This window comes from Macrobrachium rosenbergii, chromosome 8 (genome assembly GCF_040412425.1).
Source record: "Macrobrachium rosenbergii isolate ZJJX-2024 chromosome 8, ASM4041242v1, whole genome shotgun sequence".
NCBI classification, from domain to species: domain Eukaryota; kingdom Metazoa; phylum Arthropoda; class Malacostraca; order Decapoda; family Palaemonidae; genus Macrobrachium; species Macrobrachium rosenbergii.
The window spans coordinates 29,606,426-29,613,925 of record NC_089748.1 but is presented as its reverse complement, the minus strand read 5'-3'; the positions used below and the strand labels follow the sequence as shown (position 1 = coordinate 29,613,925).

The following is a 7,500-nucleotide window of genomic DNA, read 5'->3' as shown; positions in this document are numbered from 1 at the left end:
CACTAAATCCTATGCACTAAATTTCACATAAATGAAACATAAATGAAAATATTTTAAAATTGCACAATGAAAATGGGAATAATACAACCAGTGAGTAAAATCACAGACCAACTTGTGGGACAAACATCAACCTTTCAAAGCAAGAGTAAAAAATACACTAAAATTCATATATTCCTATAGACCAGAGACCTGAAACAAACATATATATATATATATATATATATATATATATATATATATATATATATATATATATATCTATATATATATATATATTATATATATATATACCTAGATTAAATTCAGAAGATACGTCATCTGTTTTTCAATAAATACATTAACAGGTTGACTTAGTCCTTTGATAACAACAGAAAAAATTTTGCATTGTCTTTCGTGTTTTCAGAAAGTTTATACACTGTCGCAGTTTTACAACGTTTTTCTTTAATTTCGTGGTAATCATATCTTTGCATAGCTCCTCCTACTTTGTTTAAAATGCATGCCTTTCAAGACACTGAATCACACTGAATCTATGTGCGTATGGGTTCCTCCTAAAGAACCGTTTCATTGCGTGCATACTTATATGCAAATAAACACTGTATTTAAATTTAAATGCCATTAAAGCTTTCCTGGCAAACGTCTCATAATAGCCCGAATGATAATTGACTAAAAGAAGCCTCAGATTTACTTCACTGCATAATTCCTACATCAGAATTCACTTAAGGCTCCCGACTACCATCACGATAAGGTTAGACTATTTTACGATCCCTTTTATATTTTAACTAACTGCGCCATTGCATTTACTTTCCGGATATAGGCTTTTCCAAACTCCTGCATCGTTGTTGCTTTTGAAGTTCGAACTCAACTCGATCTTTCTTTATTTATTTCTTAATCGGTACACCGCATTCTACAAAAAGAAAGAAATTTGTAACTTACCGTAAGTTACACTCATCCCTCTTACTGAAACTGTAGATGCAAGTTCTCTGCAATTCTCTGTCAGTTACCAAATTCTTAATGTCCACTTACTGCTAACGTTTTTCTGTCCCTAACACCTTAAATAAGTTAAATTCAGTTTGTTTCCTGAAATAAAAGTCATACAACAATCATTTAAATTAAGGAGCTTAACTCCCTGATTCTCTTGACCAGCGCTAGTGTTTCTCTTTCACAAAACTTTATGAAGGTCAGTCGTTCATCATTAACTTGGCTTCCAAGCTAGTAAATAAATCATCTAACAAAAATATTTGCTTCTCCTTCCTTTTGCCTATTAATCTCTCCTATCTTAAATTAAAGTTCACCAACAATTAATCTTTCTTCTTTACATTCGCATCTGAAAAGTCACATACCTATTAATCCATTCTGTTCCACTTCTTTCAACCAACACCCAGAAATTCATTAGGTTGTCTCATTCTTCGCCTTGCAAGCTTCGCTAGCGTTATTTTACTCTTTCATTATAGAAGATTCGTGTCTAATTACAAATGACGTGTTTGGCAGTATAAAGGGGAGCTGTCTTGCGTAACACTGAAGGTTATAAATTCCTGAAAAACACGATGAGACATTCTTTCGAGCAATACATGGCTGCAGGATTTCAAATTTCTAAATGGCTTCTTCATCTTCTTAGCATCGTTAGTGAAACGATAACTCGTGAAAGTGATCCCACTTATAATAAAAAAAAATAACCAATCAAGAAACCCCTTGTTCCCATACACTAACACCTCAAGACTAAATGAAAAAATGAAATGTGAAGAGAAACAAGGGGCTTGGGGAAATAGATGATGGAAGAGAATGCGATCTTGACTCTAGAAAAGGACACGGCCACTAAACAGAGAAATACATCGACATCTGATATTCATGGGACGAATATGCATAGTACACCCCAGAGGGTAAGACCTGAAATGGTGGTCGAACTATCATCAAGACTGAGAGGGAGGGAGAGAAATATTTTAATGCAGAAGAGAAAAGTAGGTTCTAGAAAATGGGTGAAAGAGACAATGACCAGGCAAAAAGCCCTTGATTTCATTTTGCCAAGAAGAGAGACGAAAGAAGAATCACCAGCATAATGAAAGCAATATTTCAAACATAGACGAATGAGGCCAAAATGCAGCTTGAGAATTCACGACATCGAAATAAAACTTCTGGATTTAGAAGCAGATCTGGAATTCAATGACGATAGCTTTTCTTTAATTAATTGAAAATGTTCTCACCTTTATTACAGATAAGTAAATAAGACAATGAATAGAATATATAATCTGATACACTTTTCGACAGCTTGAACAGAAAATTGCTTCATATATATATATATATATATATATATATATATATATATATATATATATATATATATATATATATATATATATATATATATATATATATTATCAAGAGTATCCTCTCATATGCCATCTTCCACGCAATAAGTCAAAGGAAAACGGACTAAGCAATTAATTAATTCAATTTAGTATGATTCATTGTGGGCAAATTCGCCTCTAAAACCTCTCTCTCACCACTGGCTTTTGGGTGGGGAACCACTTTAATCTCTTTCTTGCCCAAATGGTGCCGGAATTCTTTAAATTCCAGGTGCAGACCCGATCAGAGCTAATAGTCGCCCGAGGCAGGTCAGCTGGTGGGCTGAACACGTGCGTTCCACCATCTTGCAACTGCAGCCATGCATTTCTATGTGGGCAGAGCGATCACAACGCCATCTAGGAAGAGAGAAAACCTAATTCCCAAAGCTATAAAGGGCCTTGGAGAGAGACGCTCGTTCTTAGAATTGTTCAGGCAGCCACAGAGGAAGGATGGCCTGTCCCTTACTCCATTAAACTGTCTATTTCCAACACGTGGTTGGCAGAAACCAAAGTAACTTTTGTTGTGAACTAATTCACTTGCCCTCGCTCTCGCTGGCCCTCATAAGAAGAGAACTTCGGCTCCGAATTAAGGTAAAATACCAGGATTTAAGATTTTTTCGTTAGCCACGTTCCCTATTCGTCTTTAACTATTTTCCGTTCTTTTCATAGTGCAACTTACCTACAGTGAGACCTGCATTGCTTTTTATATTTTGTGCAGTTGAATTTGCAAAACATTTACTAGAAGTGTAACGTTATCGTATGATGTTCGCGTCACTGGAATCGAGTTCAGTCTAGGCATCTTCCATGCAATTCCTCTATTCCTTCATTACAATGCTAGTTTCGGTTGAGTAACCATAAGTTTTTCGATTACAGATTAGGAGTTATTCGCTGTGGATCTGTGTATCACCTTGTGTGTGTAGTGGTCTTCACTAAGTCGCTTTCAACGCCCTTTGAAGCAGGTAGGCCTTGTGCTTCCTCCCGCAAATTCCCGGTCATTTGCTGTTCATCTTATTACACAAGAATTACACTGCCATTATTCTGATGTGTTTCTTTTGTAATTATAATTAATTAAGGTAAACCCCAGAGTTTATCTAATCACTCCCCACTTGAAGTAGGCCTTCAGCCGTATTTTGTTGTTTATAATTTTAGCTGACCTCAAGACCAGAGTCCAGATTTTTTGGTAATTAAGGTAAGCTGCATATCAACCAGTATACCCCATTAATCCAGCAATACCCCAGCTTTAAAATTATAATAATATATATATATATATATATGTATATATAATATATATACATATATATATATAATATATATATATATATATATATATATATATATATATATATGCATATATATATATATATATATATATATATATATATATATATATATATATATATATATATATATATATATGTATATATATATATATATATATATATATATACATATATACATATATATATATATATATATATATATATATATATATATATATATATATATATATATATATATATATATATTACCAAGAGCTGTGACTCGAAAATTCTTATAAATTACTGTAGTTAAATGTGTCATAAGTAATGCCGCCTCACAGACTTTGTGGACTAATTACCGTTTCTCTGACAATCATGTGTAAGGCAATTTTGAACGTATTAGATTTCACAATCATTGCCAGATATATCTCTCGTACCTGTTTGACAAACAATTTGAAAACATATAAAGGAAAAGTTCTACTACATCATACTTATCGTTTGCTGTGGATGTAATTTCAGACACCGACCTAAAGAATGGGAAAAATTTCGTTTACCGGGCGCCTACAGATATCACCAGTGTATGTGTGTGTGTGTGTGTGTGTGTGTGTGTGTGTGTGTGTATGGAGAGGGGAGTTGGGTACATGAACGATTAAATAAATAATTAGCATTTTAGATAAAACAACAGCGCCATTTATTCCTTTCGGATAAGCAATAATAGTTCAACGGTTTCTATTCATTGTATGCACCACATGAAATACTTCCAAAATACGGTACATCATAAAAATAGTGAAATACATAAAATTCGTAATCGAATGTGGTTCTGCCTGTTACCAGCATCAATGAAACAAAACATTCGAAGCCTCCAAATCAAAAAATCTATCAAAAGCACCAACAACTCATAATTCCCCATAATTTCTACCATTCAATGAATCATTCAAACTCATAGGGTTGCGTTTACACGCTGCAATACATGAGGATTCTATAAATGAAACTGTTCATATAGTAATGACTCAATCTGTGCTGATCGAACAATGACATTGTATATTTCATTTAATTTCGAATTCACTCACATTCAGATTTCACGTCAACTGAAACTCATTCGCATTCAGTACTCCGCCAGCTTCGAAATCAATTTCGTTTGGTCTCGCGTTATATTTAAAATTGTGTCTGACTTTGACCGAATTCCGACAGAGATTAATACGCTTTATAAAGACTTTTATCGCTATAAATTATTCAGATCATGATTCTATGTCTTTTCAGTTATACACAGCCATAGGCATAATAAGCCTCAAAGCAATATATCTATAAGTACCTATATATAGGGAACACAGGTAAGCATTCTACAAGTATTACTTAATACACTTGTACTGTATCTGTCTCAGTTACCTCATTCTAACCATTTTAAAAAAATTACATTGCAGATTTTCTCAAGTAATCCTAATTGTAACCTCATTAAAATAAAACCAAATAAAACAACCATTAGCTTGCTAAGTTTCTACAACACTGAATTACCATTTAACAGTAATGAAATGAACGCAAGGAAATATAAAAAAAAAAATGCGAATAAAAATAAAGACTAAATCATTGATGGGTAACTTAACAAGAACGGCAAAGTCGTTAAGGCGGAGCAGTGGACCTGAAATTACCTAATTGAAATTATCCGGCCGGAAAATGATGGTGGAAAATTTGTCGCCTACTTCTTATGCATAAAGGTGGATCAGAGTACGACGAGATATCCGCATCTAAAATTTTTATTACAGATATTTGTAAAAAAAAAAAAAAAGCTGGGGAGCGGCTTTGGTGAGGGATCGTATACTCAATTCACATGGCTGTCCGGGTAAAACAGAATACTTATTTATAAACACTTACCCTAGTCCTGTGAGCCGTGAAGCCGACATTCTAGAATCATGTTCGGAAGTGAGTGACTGATAGTTTTTCTTCTGTGTTAATTTTAACCCTTGTGGTTTTTTTACGCGTTCTGTAATGATAAACGTAAAGAAATTAATTGTACATTAAAATATTTTTAGCAGTATACAGTTAATTAGTTCTTTTCATAAGGTATAGTATAAAAGTCAACCAATATAGAGCTACTTTTCATAAATTGTTCAGAATTTAAAGATAAATAAATAAGGCAGTGTAAACAAAGTTACTGAGAGGAATTGTAAATAGCAGTTTATATAAGCTATGGGAGCAAAAAATAAAGCTCTGGAGAGTTCGACACCCGCTGGCAGTGTAAATATAATCCGAACGGGAAGAAACAAGCTAAGTTATTTACATAACTAGAAAGCAAATGAGTGGAACTTTTAAAGTCATCACAAATCTAAGTCAATGAGAAGGACTTTATATAAGATTTTAAACTAAATACAGAGCCAATAAGACGCAATATTAACATGGTGTTTGTATGAACATGACAATACAGAACGGAACTTTACACACAGTGATACACATAGAGAGAAAAGAGAAATTTTACTGATGGTATAATTGTAAATACAGAGAAAGCGAAAGGAACCTATTTGAAAAGTCATCAGAGAAGATCTTTATAAGTAAATAGACAAGTAAAAAACCTTCATGGTAAGTGTTTTCAAAATCCAAATTCCGAATTTAATTTCTGTCCAGGAGAATTTCACAGCATTCACACTTCATGCAAATTCATAATGTTCAATAAACCTGAATAAAAAGGAAAAGGGTGAGAATGGAAGAAAGCCATCTGGAGATTAGAAAATTTAATGGCACTGGCAAATACTATATATTTGCATTGACTGATGTTACACGTTCAGAGTCAAAATATGTGTGAAAATTCATGTCTCAATGAGGAAAACTTCAACATAAGAGACTGTTTACTTGCCTAAACTATATGCTCAAAAGTAAAATACTAGAAATATGTAACAACATTTCAAAATTAATGTTCTCAATCAAACTACTGTTATTTGTTATGTACATCATCATCTGACAGGGTCAGCGAATGTGTTGGGACCAACTAACTCTACTTTCTTAAAATCGCGGACAACAATAAAATCGCGTAAAAACGACATGGCTGCATAATATAACAAAGTAAATAACGGTAACATCGTGGGGCCAATCTGACTTGTCACATCTACTCAGTTCACAGGAATATCAAGAATATTTGGTAATATTCTGCAATCTTCAGCTTCAATCTCTCTTTTTAAAAGTATTTAAGATCATCATATGATGCTGCAAGAAAGGTAAGTAATGAATGTAAAACTTCCAATATCTGCACAGATGATGATGGCTTTTGTGCCAAGGTCCAGATTTTTATGATATGAGGTTGCTGAAATACTCTTCTATATTCTGGACAACAGCAGTACCCAAGGTACTCAAACGCCAAGGCTCAACTGCTCGAAGATGCGGTTTCTCTTTGCCCAACACAGTAATTACGATTCATGTCATGAGTGAACGAGTTCATAAATGAGAATTTACATAAGCTTGTATCACCGTGGAACTTTCTCTATCGACTTTAAAATGTGTGCCTCTTAAGCTCGAGCATACAAGTTCGTTTGTTATGCAGTGAATAAGTATGAGATTCACTGATCGGGATTATGAGAGAGAGAGAGAGAGAGACACGATGTTGATAGTTTAAAATGATGAGTCAAGGGACCAAGTAAATTGAAGACTAACCATAACAAACCTCCAAGATGTGAGAAAGGAAGGAGGAGTTAGAGGATAGGTTATGAAGCGAAAAGGTCAGCAAAATTGACCTGATTTGTCCTTGCCAAAAGTGGGAGTTAAGATTGAACCATTAAGAGTAAAGTAGACGTCCTCAAGGAGGCGGAGTTTTATTCAACATAGGTCCAGAGTTCATTCTGATCAATTTTTAGCCAGAGTTACTTGAAAACCAAATTGGGTAGGATTGTGTCACTCGCTCCTCTCTTAACATCAAGAAA

At 34.0% G+C, this 7,500-nt stretch overlaps 1 long non-coding RNA gene across 1 annotated transcript in view; it reads right to left on the bottom strand.

Annotated features, from left to right (window-relative positions):
• The window catches only part of LOC136840645 (uncharacterized), a 229,781-nt gene that overhangs the window by 120,366 nt on the left and 101,915 nt on the right, over positions 1-7,500 (bottom strand). Inside the window, exon 2 of the long non-coding RNA XR_010853694.1 lies at positions 5,468-5,576. This is a non-coding gene — a long non-coding RNA (uncharacterized lncRNA). The remainder of the gene's footprint in view (positions 1-5,467; positions 5,577-7,500) is intronic.